General features: G+C 31.7%; 1 pseudogene; it reads left to right on the forward strand.

The window, feature by feature from the left end:
* Positions 1-12,832: 12,832 nt before the first annotated feature.
* LOC132600238 (uncharacterized) lies at positions 12,833-14,462 on the forward strand (annotated as a pseudogene).
* Positions 14,463-16,916: the final 2,454 nt, after the last annotated feature.

The raw sequence follows: 16,916 nt of genomic DNA on the forward strand, positions 1-16,916 counted from the left end.
CTCCGCCCCATACAACATAGTTGGTATATATATATATTTATTTTTTAAATAAATATTTTTTAATTTTTTAAAAAATATTTTTTTGGCTCAAAAATTTGTATGAAAGTTGTATGAAATGTGTATATCTCGCTCAAGGCTTAAAAAATTCCTCAAAATTTAATGTATGAAAAATGTATGAAATGTGTATATCTCGTTCAAGGCTTAAAAAATCCGTTCAAAATTGTGTGTATGAAAACAACATGAAATTTGTATCTCGCTCAAGTCTTAACAATTTGCTTACACTTTCGTGTATAAAGTTCATGTTAGATTTCTGTAAAATTAATACAACTACAACAACATTGTATACAACTTTGATACAACATTGAAGACTTAAAATAATCGCTCAAATTTTTGTGTATGAAATGTGTATATCTTGCTCAAGGCTAAAAAAGTTCGCTCAAATTTTATGTATGAAGAACGTATGAAATGTGTATATCTCGATCAAGGCTTAAACATTACGCTCAAAATTTTATGCATGAGAATGGTATGAATGTGTATATCTCGTTCAAGACTTAGAATTTCATTCACATTTTTCGTATATAAAGTTCATATTAGGTTTCTGAAAAATTAATACAACTACAACATTGTAACAACTTTCATACAATATTCAAGACTTAAAGTTTTCGGTCACAATTTTGCGTATGAAAATTATATTAAAAATTTTGCTCACACACGCACACATTTCATACATTTTTCATACACAATTTGAGGTAATTTTTTAAGCCTTTGAGTGATTTTTTTTTTTAATTTTTTTTTAAATATATATTTTCTGGAAAAAAAATGAAAAATATATGAAAATCCGTCATGTTTCGTAATATATCGTTATGTTTTGTAAATAAGGAAAACTATCGTCAAGTTTCGTAAATATTTCTCCTTAACATATATATATATATATATATATATATATATATATATATATATATATATATGTAGTTTTCCCTAAAATTTGCTTGTGTGAAGATATGCGCATTAATTTGTACTAAATAATGAGTTATATAACTCAACTAGACTGGTTTATTATTTATTAGCCAAATCAATTTTTTAAAGATCAAAATCGAAAACTACTTTAAAGAAATTCCATTGCAACAAGGATCAAAAGTACAGATATGCTTGAAAGAGACATAATAAAATAGAGAAACTTGAGTAGATCTTAGCTAGAGTACTGAATTTAAGCAGCAAATAGTACTAGTCCACCGTCGAAATTAACTTCAGCAGACACTAGGCGGGAGAGCAACCTGTTTGTTGTCATTAATAAAAACAAGAACACGAGTGCAGTCCGCTGGCTCTGGAATTGGCTTGGAAATGTTTAACACGACGATATGAAGACTCGGGTTTTCTTTATGTATTATACTCACTGCTTTGTCCACATTTTGTCCCATCAATTCTGGCCATACAGACTTACCTATACACACATATCAACAAATATTGTTGCAATTATTAAACATTATAAAGAACAATAATAAGCAAAACCAAGGTGATAAAAAATGAACAAAAATCAACTTACCCGGAACCTTACACTGATCACACTTAGGAAGACTCATATCTCGCTAATTAATTCCCTAATTCTATTATCCTATAGAGATATGCAATGTTTGTGAGAATATCACTCTAGGGTGTCTATATTTATTGGTGTCTCTAGTCTTTGTTTTAATGTATTTCCCATATTTAATTCATCCTATATGGTAATTAATTTAAATTTTACTTAGTAATTGAAAGATGGAGATCTTAATGTTAGTCATATGATTTATGTACAAATATGGTAACATATCAAACAAATCATCATATAGTGAAAATACATAAAATTTATTCTAAATTTGTCCTAGAATATTATTTACACACTCCAAATTTGTGAATGTTTCCTTACCTTAATATTCTTTCCTAAACTGTGACCATTTTCCCCCTTAGAGTAGCGTGTAAAGGGAAGTTCTTTCGACTTCTAAATGTGTCATTTTTATTGAATCATTTTTTTTATTTCATTTGTTTTTAACTACAATAGTAAATTTGGCCGCTTTCATCACGGATTTATTCTGTGAAACATATTTGTCGATATTTAGATATAAAAAGTAATTTAAAGATACTTTTTAATTAGTGTTTCAAATCAAAATAGATTAGATTTCATGTTTTAATCAATTTTATTATTAACATTTAATTTTATATTTTCCCTATTTTTCATCACGTAAGGAAAATATACATAAACGTATATATTTCCTTGGTTTTTCTTGTATATCTGGTATACATATATTACTATCTAACTTATTTTTTTCTTTAGAGAATTCATTTTTTTGTGGTTTTATGATATTTCCCTTGAACCAAATTTAAAAAGAAAGAAAAAAAAAACAATAACAAACTACTTCCTTTCGAAATGTTTTTTTGACGTGAAATTTACAAAGTGGCAAAGCATTGACGTAGGGAATGCCGTGTCATAACGTAACGTTGGAAATTGAATTTGTCATTTCTATCATTTCATTTTTTGGGGTATTCACTATAGTTGACTTATTTAATTGCAAGAAAAAAAAATTAATTTTGTGATTTTAATGGATAAAATATCGGTGACCATACATGAAATTAACCAATAAAAGTTTATGCTTAAAAACTGTTATTGATCACATATAAGCTATAGTTTCTTTCGTGAAAATCCATACAGTGGGCTTCTTAATTGTGAAGTTCGCCGTCATGCCACTCCTACATTGCGAGTCACTGGCTTGGAAAATTAGTGTGGGATCAATGCTCTACTATATTACAATGTTTGATTAATGTCATTTTGGTTTTACTTTATACTCATCTTTTGAATGTAATTTAGTTTGCATACTTATGAGTACTTAAATAAAATAAAATAAATCATTTACCCTTTATTTAACCCTTTATTCTGTGTTTTTATTACAAAAGTTTTTTTAACTTCGTATATAGAGGTATCAAATTAATTGGTTAGGTCAAAATAATTTAAACGAGTTAATTCAAATAAAAAGCTTGAGTCAATAAAAAGATAAATTTTGACTAAACAATTGTCATAACTCAACCCGTCCAATTTATTAATTTTAATTACCAAAAAGTTTTATTACTTAATAGCCAAATCAATTTTTTATAATCTTTTATTTATCATCATTATATCTAACCAACAAAAAACCCCAAAAATTGTTTCTCATCGGTCTGATACGTTTTTCATGTGTCTATTTTACGTACATGCGTGGTCAAAATTGGTGCAAGTTTTTAGATGGTTTTAGTTTGGATTACGAATAAAGTGATTCAACAATGATATATATGTTTGGTTCGACTTATTCAAATTAAATTTGAGCACGTTACTTATGTGTTCATGAAATAGCATACACATGTTGCTGCCTGGAGTAGAATCGATGTAGTATACTATGATATACAACAACTATTGACACACTATTAAAGATCAAAATCGAAAACTACTTTAAAGAAATTCCATTGCAACAAGGATCAAAAGTACAGATATGCTTGAAAGAGACATAATAAAATAGAGAAACTTGAGTAGATCTTAGCTAGAGTACTGAATTTAAGCAGCAAATAGTACTAGTCCACCGTCGAAATTAACTTCAGCAGACACTAGGCGGGAGAGCAACCTGTTTGTTGTCATTAATAAAAACAAGAACACGAGTGCAGTCCGCTGGCTCTGGAATTGGCTTGGAAATGTTTAACACGACGATATGAAGACTCGGGTTTTCTTTATGTATTATACTCACTGCTTTGTCCACATTTTGTCCCATCAGTTCTGGCCATACAGACTTACCTATACACACATATCAACAAATATTGTTGCAATTATTAAACATTATAAAGAACAATAATAAGCAAAACCAAGGTGATAAAAAATGAACAAAAATCAACTTACCCGGAACCTTACACTGATCACACTTAGGAAGACTCATATCTCGCTAATTAATTCCCTAATTCTATTATTCTATAGAGATATGCAGTGTTTGTGAGAATATCACTCTAGGGTGCCTATATTTATAGGTGTCTCTAGTCTTTGTTTTAATGTATTTACCATATTTAATTCATCCTATATAGTAACCAATGTAAAATTTTACTTAGGAATTGAAAGATGGAGATCTTAATGTTAGTTATTTGATTCATGAACATAAATGGTTAGCGATCTCAAACACATCATTAGATAGTGAAAATAAATTAATTGTATTCTAAATTTGACTGGCAATGTGATTTACACACTCCAAATTTGTGAATGTTTCCTTACCTTAATATTCTTTCCTAAACTGTGCCATTTTCCCCCTTAGAGTAGCATTGCATGGGAAGTTCTTTCGACTCTAAATGTTTCATTTTTGTTGGATCATCTTTTTATTCATTTGTTTTTCAATATAGTGGTAAATTTGTCCACATTTCTGACTGATTTATTTTGTGAAATATATTTTTCAATATTCAGATATAAAAAGTAATAAAAGATTCTTTTTAATTAGTGTTTCAAATCAAAATAGATTAGATTTCAAGTTTTATCGATTTTATTATTAACACTTAGTTTTATATTTTCCTTATTTTTCATCGCGTCAGGAAAATATGCATATATATTTCCTTACGTACATATTTCTAACAGCTCCTAAAACTTGGTTTTCCTTGTGCATCTGATATACATATATTACTTTCTAACTTAATTTTCTTTTTTTTTAGAGAATTCATTTTTTGTGGTTTTATTATATTTTCCTTGAACCAAATTTAAAAAGAAAGGAAAAATAAACGTCAACGAATTAAACAATACTTCCTTTCAAAATGTTTTTTGACGTGAAATTTACAAAGTGGCAAAGCATTGACGTAGTGCCGGGTTGGAAATTTAATTTGTCCTTTTGATCATTGCATTTTTTGAGGTATTCACCATATTCGACTTATTTTCTTACGAAAAAAAAAGTTAATTTTGTGATTTATTAGATAAAATATCGGTGACCAAACATGAAATTAACCAATAAAAGTATATTGCTTAAAACTGTTATAGATCACATATATGCTATTGTTTCTTTCACGAAAATTCATAGAGTGAGCTTCTTAATTGTGAAGCTCGCCCTCATGCCACTCCTACGTTGCTAGTCGCTGGCCTGGAAAATTTGTGGGGGATCAATGCTCTACTAATTTCATTTTGGTTTTACTTTATATTCATGTTTTGAATGTAGTTTACTTTTCATACTTACGATTAGACAAATAAAATAAAAAACTTTTACCTTCTGCTTAACGCCTTTATTCTGTATTTTTATTACAAAAGTTTTTTTCGTATATAGACCGTGGCGGACCTACGTTTGCAAGTATGGGTGCTTCGGCACCCATTGAGTTTGGCCAAATTAGTTTATTTATGCATAAATAATTCTTTAAAAACTCTATAAAGTACTATGAGCACCCATGTTTGATTTTTATGAGCACTATGAACTTCTATTAAAATTAATGGAGCACCCATGACTTATAAATTCTAGATCTGCCACTGTATAGAGGTATCAAATGTATTGGTTGGGCCAAAGTAATTTAGACGAATTAATTCAATAAAACGCTTGAGTCATAAGCCGCTTAAACTTTACTTATGTCAAGATATGCATATTAATTTGGACTAAACAACATTTTTTTGCACGGATTGGCCTTCAAAGGTGCTGGTCTTTAATTTTTGTCCTTCGCTTAAAAAGTGGAATATTCTGAGGTTTTGGGTTCAAACCTCCCTCAGTATAAAAAAAAATACAATTTCGCAAGGCAAGGCTTCGCGAAAATTCTGTCTTATAAGGACGAATTTGCCTTGTGAAATTTTGCAAGGCAGATTTTTTTTCTTCTAAAGTTAGGCCTTACTTTTGCTCAAATATGCCTAATTTGCTACGTAATTCTGCCTTTTGATTTTATTTTTTTACTGAGCGGGGATTCAAACCCAGACCCTCGGGGTATTTTAGGCAAAGGACACAAATTAAAGACCACCCCCGAATAAGGGCAATCGTGCAAATTGCCCGCTAAACAATGAGTCATAACTCAACATGTCATTCGCACGAATGCCCCTATCTTGGGTGATGTTTAATTTTCCCCCCTCAAATTTGTGGTCTTTAATTTTTACTCTTCGACACTTTAAGTAACAAAAAAGTGGCCGAAAATACATGTGACATCGAAGAAATTAAAAAAAAAAAAAACATTAGTTTATATTTTTGCATCATAATATAACACAAGTTATACGCTTAATTTTCGATAGAACTTATGCCGATAGAGACATAAGTTTAGTTCAGAACCCACAAGTTAGGCGTTACAAGGCACAAGTTGATTCATACAGAATTTATGTCGGACAAGGCAAAAGTGCTCTAAGCTCATGCCTTGCGAAATTAGGTCTTAGATAAGGGTACTTTGGCCCATAAATTTTCATTAAATGAGAAGCAAGAGTAAAAATTAAAGACCATCATATTTGAGGGCAAAAATTAGAGACCACCCCGAAATAGGGGCCATCGGTGAAAAATTTACTAACTCAACTCATCCAATTTATTATTTATTAATGTACCCAAAAAAGCTTTATTATTATTAGCCAAATCAATTTTTCCTGAAATTCTATTATTTATCATCATTATATCTAACCAACAAAATCCCTAAAATTGTTTCTCAACGTTTTGATACATTTTTTATGTGTCCATTTGATGTACATGCGCGGTCAAAATTGGTGCAAGTTTTTAGATGGTCTAGTTCGGGTTACAAACAAAATGAATCGACAATAAAATATATGTTTGGATCGAATTATTCAAATTAAATTTGAGCACGTTACTTATATTTTCATGAAATAGCATACACATGTTGCTGCCTGGAGTAGACTCGATGTAGTAGACTATGATATATAACAATTATTGACACACAAGTATACATCAAAATTGAAAACAAATTTAAAGAAATTTCATTGAAATAAGAATCAAATGCTTGAAAGAGAGATCATAAAATAGAGAAACCTGACTAGATCTAAGCTAGAGTACTGAATTTAAGAAGCCAACAGTACTAGTCCACCCGTCAAAATTAACTTCAGCAAACACTAGGCGGGAGAGCAACCTGTTTGTTGTCTTTAATAAAAACAAGAACACGAGTGCAGTCCGCTGGCTCTGGAATTGGCTTGGACATGTTTAACTCGACGATGTGAAGACTTGGGTTCTCTTTATGTATTATACTCACTGCTTTGTCCATATTTTATCACATCAGTTCTGGCCATACAGACTTACCTATACATACATCAACAAATATTGTTGCAATTATTAAACATTATAAAGAACAATAAGAAGCAAGACAAGGTGATAAAAAATGAACAAAAACCAACTTACCCAGAACCTTACGTTGATCACACCTAGGAAGACTCATATCTCGCTAATTAATTCCCTAATTCTGTTATCCTATAGAGACATGCAATGCTCGTCAGAATATCACTCTAGGGTGCCTATATTTATAGGTGTCTTTAGTCTTTGTTTTAATGTAATTCCCATATTTAATTCATCCTACACAGTAATCAATTTAAAATTTTACATAGGAATTTAAAGATGGAGATCTTAGTGTTAGTCATATGATTTATGTACATATATGGTGACATATCAAACAAATCATCATACAGTGAAAATACATAAATTGTATTCTAAATTTGTCTTGGAATATTATTTACACACTCCATTTGTGAATGTTTCCTTACTTTAATATTCTTTCCTAAAGTGTGGCCATTTCTCCCCTTAGAGTAACGTGTAAAGGGAAGTTCTTTCGACTTCTAAAAGTGTCATTTTTATTGAATCGTTTCTTCTTCTTTTTTTTTATTTCATTTTTTTTAACTACAGTAGTAAATTTGTCCGCATTTTTCACGAATTTATTTGTGAAATATATATTTTCAATATTTAGATATAAAAAGTAATTTAAAGATTCTTTTAATGAGTGTTTAAATCAAAATAGGTTAGATTTCAAGTATTAATCGGTTTTATTATTAGCAATTATTACTCTTTTTTGGCGCAATAAGGCTATTGCAAGTGATATAGATGCAATAGAAACATCTACTGCCGCTGTGTTTGAAAAATTGTTAATATCATGAAATCTCAATTTCTAGTTTAGGTGAAGGAAGTATGACCGCCTTACCAATAGTTGAAACTCAATCGGGAGATGTTTCGGCTTATATTTCTACTAATGTAATTTCCATTACTGATGGACAAATCTTCCTATCCGCCGACCTATTCAATTCTGGAATCAGACCTGCTATATTAATGTGGGTATCTCCGTTTCGAGAGTGGGGTCCGCAGCTCAAATAAAAGCCATGAAACAAGTAGCTGGTAAATTAAAATTAGAACTAGCACTATTCACTATCATCTTTTTTTTTTTCCATTTAATTGATCTATGTTATATCCAAGGTAGATTCATTTATTGACCCGAAAGCAAAGTAAGGCTGAGATCAGGGACTGACGAGATCTCATCAATGGAAACTGGGAGTGCAGGCATGACTTTACAATTGAAGAATTGGGGATGATTATTAGCATTTAATTTTATGTTTTCCCTATTTTTCATCGCCTAAGGAAAATATTCATGTACGATATATTTCCTTCTATACCACTACAAGAAAAATAGGCAATAGCGACGAGAATTTAAGGACGAGTTGAAAATCTGGTCCCTAAAAGTATATTTATAGGGACCATGTTTTCTTCTCATCCCTGAAACGCATTTAATTAACGAAGGGACTAAATCCAGTGCCTAAAAGAAAGAGTAACTGGTCCCTAATAGTGATAATTGGGGCTCCAATTAAAGCCCACTTGAAATAAAGAGCTTATAAAAAATAAAGAAATCTAAAAATTTCTCCAATTGTGGTTCATCTATCTCAAAATAGGTAAGAATGACTAAACCCTAATCTTTCATCCACTCATCTGAAGACTCACAATGTTTATAAATTTGTCATCTCCCTCTTTGAACTGATTCCGACGATATTAGGAGTATGTCCCGCACCTGTAAATTTGTTTCTCTCTTTTCTTTTTCAGTGAAAAATTAGAATTTTATTCTCTCCGAATTCTTTAATTTGTCATTGTGAATGTGGTTCTCCCAGATTTCCGCTAGGGTTAATTGAGTGCAAAGCCTATTGCGACGGGCGGCGACCAGATTATTGACTTATAGGGACCAGATCTGGACTTTTAGGGACCAGTTTTCCCTTCATTAATGCCCATTTTTCTTGTCACATGTGCATATTTCTAACAACTTTTACAACTTGGCTTCCTCGTGTATATTAGTATCTAACTTAAATTTTCTTCTTTACCGAATTCAGTTTTTGTGATTTTATGATATTTTCCTTGAATCAAATTTAAAAAGAGAGTAAAGAAAAATAAAAAACAAAAAAATAGAATGAAAGTTAAAAACGACGATATATAGACCGAATCAATCGAGATCAAATTTGACGAATTTCTTCTATAATTGTTATCTTTATTTACTTCTTTTTTTACTTTTTCTTCCTTTTCTTTTCCTGTCTTATTTATTTGAGTTCTCCACTTGGTTTACGAAACTGAGATTCTAAATTAGGAGATTGTAGTTGACTAATAGGCACATGTCATGAGGCACAGGTATTTACTTCTAATTAATTTCCTTAGTTATTTAGTTAAGGTATAAAAGTAAATAACCTATAGTATTACATTCACAAGGTAAAAAAGGAAAGGAAATTAATTAAGAATTATAACAGGACGGATTTACAGCTCATTGAGGGTGTTTACCCGAACAACCTCGGCAAAAAATTACACTATATATATAAGATATTTTTATATGCTTTATGAAAAAACATAGATTTTGAAAGGGAAAAAGTGGGACAAAACTTAGATTGTTACATACGCAAAAGAATAATAATTGGACCACAAAAATTATTTAGTTCATCTTCTAATTAATGATCATTATGATCAATAATAAAAATAAAACTTCTCTTGATGCGCAACCAATTATTAGAGAAAGAAAGTTAATACACTTTTGAACAAATAAAACAAATAGTTTAATTAAAATAAAACGTATATAAAATATAGGAAATTACCAGACTCCTTTTACTTCCTTCTTCTTTTCTTGGATAACCAATCTAGATAATTGTTACCATAAAATTAAGTAGCAGTACTGTATTTGATATTTAAGATATTTCTGTATTTTTAGTATAACGATCAAAGAATTATTACAAGGGAAAGAAGAATAAAACCTGTCCTTTTGTTTTATGTTTTATAGCTGGATGCTTTTGTGCGAGTAAGTTCTTTCTAGGATGGTGAATGAACTAGTGCCCAAATGGTTTTTTGGTAAAAGAAAAATAACCCGTGTAAAAGATGATTTACGTTATTTAGTTGAGGAAACATGCCCAGATGTTTTTGATCATGTTCATGTCAATGTATGTGTCTTGGATTTTTTACTTAGCTTGGAGGTACAAATTTGGTGTGCTAAATTTTTGTAGTAGTCTAACTAGCTAAGGTCTACGTGCCTGTAGGGATCTAGTAGCTCGGTTAGTTGGTTATCTGAACTTTCCCCCTATTGGTGAGGGTTCGAATCCTCACGTTGTAATCCTCTCTCCCATTTCCCCTTCCCCTACCCCTTATGTAATAAAAACAAATGGCTGGCCAGCTTATAAGCCATTTTGTGCTTCAAATAAGCCCAAAAAATAAGTTGGGGTAGCCAACTTATTTGTTTTGGCTTATAAGCTGTTTTCAACTTATAAACTATTTTTTTTAAGCTAAGTCAAACGGGCCCTAAGTCGAAAGTTGTCCATTATTTACAAGGCTTTATATGAATCTAGTCAATGAAGAGTGGAGCAAAAGATTGATATATAATGGCAGTTCGTATTCTTGTGCCAACATGTCCGTACCAAAAAGATTTGGAAATTCTGCCGGAAGTGATTGAAGAGTTGTTTGGGTGCATCCAAACTCTCGGCAATGTATAGCTTAAGTTGAGCTCGCACTAAACAAAAAAGAATCTGACCCGATACCTACTTGTTTTGACTATTTGGAGTTTCCATCTGATGTACTGCTTTTGTTTTGTCCAAGTTTGGTATAACAACGCAAAAATTCACAATTCAAATATTATAATCACTAAACTCAGAATTGCAATAGGAAAAAAAACGAACTAGGAAATTGCAGAACAACAATCAGTTGGTAAACGCGGACATGATTTTCTTGTAAAATCGTTTAAAATTCAAGGGTGTAAGCGGTTTAAGTCTCTGACATACCAATTAATTGGATAATATGTAATACATGTGCAATCTATAGGATAATATATGTAATACATGTGCAATCTATAGGATAATTTGTCAAGCTTGGAATTTCAGATACTTCGATAGAACTGCACTACATGTTAATTTTCCTTTTGTTGATATCAGTATATTTGAATGTAAGATGCTCTAGTGTATTAATTCTACTTCTTTTGCCTCAATGTAAATGACATAGTTTGTCTAGATTTCAGAATCTTAATATTTTGTTTTTTGTAGTTACAATTTTCTACTTAAACGATAATAGTGACTAATCTTTATTGATACTTGCCCTTAGACTCTAATCTAACAATAATGTATATACGTGTCACGCTCCTTTGGGAGACGTGAAACACGTATAGTACTGACATATCAGCAAAACGTATCCAAGTGACATAATAAAATTAGCCTTGTTAAAAACTTAAAGTGTTCAAGTAAAATGGGCTTAAGTTAAAGTGTCAAGTGAAAAATGCGGACAAGTTTAAGTGGTCGTCTACGTGTTTTGCCATTTATTTTGTCATTTAGTTCTTTTGATTTTGCATAATTCTGCAATGTGTTTTCTTTGCCGATGGCTTTTAATTAGATGACTTTCTCTTAAGTCTTTTAGTGCGCATCAGGTTTCGGGGTCACTAATGCTCTTTTCTCAAATGACATTACTCGACATGAAATTTAAATTGTATTTATAACTCTTTAATGAGTTTGTCAAGCTTTTGCCCATTTATTTTTCCAATGCATTTGCATCTTATCTTTCATTTCACTCTTTCTGTTTTGATAAATCAAATTAATCTTAATTGATGATCGGAAGAAAACTCCGTACACCAAAAATATTAAACTGGAGAATTTACAAAGGAATATGATTTTACTATGATAGGCGTCCAATCTTCTATACAAGTTTGGATCTCACGGGTGCACCAAAAAGAAACAGGGACAAGAGATTATTTCTCAAATGTACAAAATCATTTTCCGTCTCTTCAAAATTAAGCTCTTCTATTTCTCTCACATGAGTGCTACACCACACGCCCTTCGTCTTCTAAATGTCCAGCTGAACAATGCCTTCTTCATGGTGTGTGACACCACCCATTGCATCCTGAACTATTTAAGGTATTTTGCCACAAACGTGAGACTACCTAACTATGTAAAAGGAGGTGGTCCGTGTCTATGCCCAAGCTCGTAGGCATGACACACCAGTTGACATATGTAATAAGATGACTTGAACGAGCAGAATCAATGTGTTCTGATTCCAAAACCTGTACCGACCATTTAATGGACCATGAAAAGGAAAAAAAAAACCTCCAAATAAGGAAAAAAACTAGGTTATCTCCCATTAACCAATAAAACAGGTTTAAGCCAAGAAAGATATGAACATTGGAATATATTTCAAAGTGTAGAAGCGATCAGCAAAAGTTCTAACTAGTCTGAAAGTGTCTAAGAAACTCGGTTTAGGTCAGTAACCATTTTTGCATTTGGATGGTGGACTTGGAGTCTCTAGATAGTTAATTCCTGTCTCACCAACCAACTTCAAGAAAATTTTGACTCATTTCCTAATTAGTCATAATTTTATACTTGGCTTCCTATATATAGCCCATTCTTTTGGCTCTCTCATCACCACTATCAATTTCTTTTCTCTTCTATATTCATTGGAAAATCAACACTGCATCAGAGAACTATAATTATTCTGAAACATGGCTTTGGTAAATGCACAAGCATTTTTGTTACTCCTATTGTTCTCACTCATGTTTGGCATTAGTGTGGCCAACCTTAATTACACTTGGGCCGGAGGAAGCTGGAACAAAAACCAATTGTTCCTATGGTAATAATCACCCAAATGCTACTCAAACCTCAAATAAATTCAAACGTTGGTGGTTCCGAAAACTGGCATTATGGTTTTGACTATATGGATTGGGCTCGCAAGAATGGCCCTTTCTTTGTCAATGACACATTAGGTACGTCGTCGTCTTCAAGAAGAAAAAAAAAGACTGAAGTTTCAAGTTTCTTTTTTTACATAAGTACATAACTCGTTACTTAATTATGCACCCGATTCAGTGTAGTGGATGTAGTCAAAATCATGTTCTACACCTAGCTGAAATGAAGAAACTAATAAAGTTCTTGCACCTTCCAGCAATGAGATTAGGCTTTTCATCAAAAACTCAGCCAAGAGTTGATTACGGATTCCTCTGTAATTAACTCCTAAGCTGGGGGATTAACAGAAAATATTGTATCTTTTTTAAAGCGGTATTCTTCCTTGTATGTATCTTTAATTAAGTATACCTTACACAAACTAACATCTATGATATTGGATTTAATTAACTCATATACACCAATAGAGTGAGTAGTGTAAAGAGTCTCTTATATTGTTAATCAGTATGTTTTGACATTCGGTCTTATTTATCATGTTACCAATCTTACTTTTATGGATGCTTACTCTGTAGTTATCTTTTAGGTGACCTGATAGTGTAAAAAGAAACAATCCGTGCATAAAAGTTAAATTATTCAACATTTGTACGAAATTGGCACCCAATATAACAAAATTATTGTGCTTGAATCTATCTCTATATGCACCATGCAGTTTTCAAGTATGATCCGCCAAACCCAAGTGGTGGTATTTCCACACAGTGTATACTTATTGCCAAACTACGGGAGCTTCATCAAGTGCGACTTCAGAAGGGCTAAGAGGATAGCAAATCCGAACCAGGGTGCAGGTGAAGGTTTCGAGTTCGTGCTGAAAAAAATGAAGCCTTACTATTTTGCTTGTGGAGAACATGATGGCATCCATTGCAACAACGGCACCATGAAGTTCGTTGTTATGCCACTCAAACGTTGGCCTTTCTGATCAGCTGATGAGAATAGTAGGCTGCTGCTTCAAACTTGTCCGAAAATGCCGACCAATACCATATTTAATGTTTGCATTTCGGTTTTGTTTGGAAATCAAATAACGAGTGTTACACTTGGTAGATTTTGGAATTTCATTTTTAATATATTGTGATTGGAGTTTTGATCTAATAACTATTACTGTAATAAATCAGTTAGTTTCTCTGTTCTCTCTTTCCCCTGCTTTTTATCCAATCGTCTCCGTTCCACTGATCATCTTCTAGGAAACATAGCTTCAGGCTTTTAAGCAACACTATTTCCTTCAATTTAATGGAGTATCACCTTCTCTAACTTTGAGTTTTGACCAACCCATTATTCGGAAAAAAGAGAAAAAAATACAAAGAAACGAAAAAAAAGAACGAAAGACTTGATCCAATTGTGTGTCTGCGTACACATAACTTATTGGAATGGAAGTTGCGAATGGCTGAACATTTCCACTAAATTCCCAGTCAAATGTCAAAAGGATGGCTTAATACCCAGATGGACCCTTAAACTTGGCATGTTTTGTAAGATAAGCATATAAACTTATAAGGTGACCAGATAGACACTTAAACTTACTCAAAGTGTATTTTTCAAGTTTTTCAGTTGTTTTGAAAACAAAAACTATATTTTTCAAACACTCACAATTTTCATGGCCAAACAAGTCATAAATATATCACAAAATATTTTTTTTAAAATGCAAAAATAAGGCAAACGCATATACATGAGACTATAAATGTGCACTTAAACCAATAAATACTCGCTAATCGCAATTTTGTAGCTTTCAATTAACTCGGTTTTTTTTTACACTTGAATAATTAAAAAACAATAACTTTAACCAATAAAAATCCTTAAAAAAAAAATTTCAAATTAAGAAATTTCTTTTTTTTAAGGATTTTCTTCTCGGCTTTACAGTTTTCTTAATTTGAAATTTCTTTTACACTTGAAATGTTGAACTTAGAAATTTCTTAATTTGAAATTTCTTATTTTAAGGATTTTTATTGGTTAAAGTTATTGTTTTTTAATTATTCAAGTGTAAAAAAAAAACCGAGTTAATTGAAAGCTGCAAAATTGCGATTAACGAGTATTTATTGGTTTAAGTGCACATTTATAGTCTCATGTATATGCGTTTGCCTTATTTTTGCATTTTAAAAAAAATATTTTGTGATATATTTAGGGCTTGTTTGGCCATGAAAATTGTGAGTGTTTGAAAAATATAGTTTTTGTTTTCAAAACAACTGAAAAACTTGAAAAATACACTTTGAGTAAGTTTAAGTGTCTATCTGGTCACCTTATAAGTTTATATGCCTATCTTACAAAACATGCCAAGTTTAAGGGTCCATCTAGGTATTAAGCCCAAAAGGATCAAACTTTTGAGAGGGGAGGCGGGAAAAAAAAAATCAACTTTATGGAGAACTTATCTGAAAAGGTAACGGCAAATTTCAATTATAAAGGCTTTGAAAAATAATTGGAGTTTTACTTATAGAAGTTGAAACTTCAAAATCTTAATTAGTCTCCCTCTTTTGAAGTTGAGTTAGGTGTGAAGTTCATTTCTTATCAAGGTATCAAAATAACATCCATCTCAATTCCTACTTTACACTAAAATAGGCACTATGTTATATTATTCAAAGCTCCAAATGTTCAGTCCTAAGTATACAAGACATATGGGAGTTTCATATCTGTTGTTAGTCGATCTTCAACTTTAAAGCTAAATTTTGAAGTTTAGTTAGACCCATAATATAATTATCATAAAAATCCCGGCTATTTTTTAAAGATACAACCAAAGCAAAAGGTGTTCCACTATTTCTACATAAATTAATGGTATAACATACAACTGTTGGCACTTGTAACAGGATATAGAGAAGACTGACATATCCAATTAGTGACACGTAGTATGGATCAAAACTGACAAGCACTATAAAGAAATTCCATTCGAATATAGACAGTGTGCATAAGTTCATAACCAAAAGACAAAGGTGCAGCATTCTGCATATGCTTGAAAGAGACATTACAACAAAACCACTTTAGTACAAGCTACTCCGAATTTAATTAAGCATTAAAAAAAGTACTATTACTGCTCCGTCGAAACTTCATGGCAGAAACAGAGACAAAGATTGTAATTGTCAGCGAACAATAGGTACAAGAGCAACCTGGTTGTTGTCATTAATAAAAACCAGAACACGAGTACAGTCCACCGGATCTGGAACATTTTGAGACATTTTTAACACAAGGGGGCGAAGATTTGGATTCTCTTTTTGTATTATACTCACTGCTTTGTCCACATTTTGCCCCAGTAGCTCTGGCCAAGCAGTCTTACCTATACACAAACAATAATGAATACAATTAATCGCTGATCATTCAAACTAAAGGAGAAAACAAGGCGAAAAAATGAAGAAGCTTACCTTGAACCATACATGGAGAACTCATATCTAGCTAATTCCCTAAGTGCTCTAACAATGGACAATATAGAGATGCAATGTTTGGAGAAGGTGACTCTGGGATGCCTATATTTATAGGTGCCCTCTATCTTTGAATTTTAATATTTAAATGATTCTAGCTAGTATCAATTTGAAAATTTAGTAAGGAAATGAAAAAGGAGATCTTAAGGTTTGTTTTTGTGAAAAGTCATTTTCATACTTTGAAATTTTTGGCGTCCCTAACTGTAGGTAATATTAATTTTCAAAGTGTATCAATTAGCCCGTGAAAGGTAGCGTGGCAGAAACAATTTTTTCACCTTCTAATCACTCTTGAGATGCCAAAACAATGTTAAAAACAAACTAAAATGTACACTTGTCAATTTTCAATTAGATCGTCGCCAAAAAAAGATATCTTCACCTTCTAATCACGCTTGAGATGC

Source organism: Lycium barbarum, chromosome 6, assembly GCF_019175385.1.
Source record: "Lycium barbarum isolate Lr01 chromosome 6, ASM1917538v2, whole genome shotgun sequence".
Taxonomy (NCBI): Eukaryota; Viridiplantae; Streptophyta; class Magnoliopsida; order Solanales; family Solanaceae; genus Lycium; species Lycium barbarum.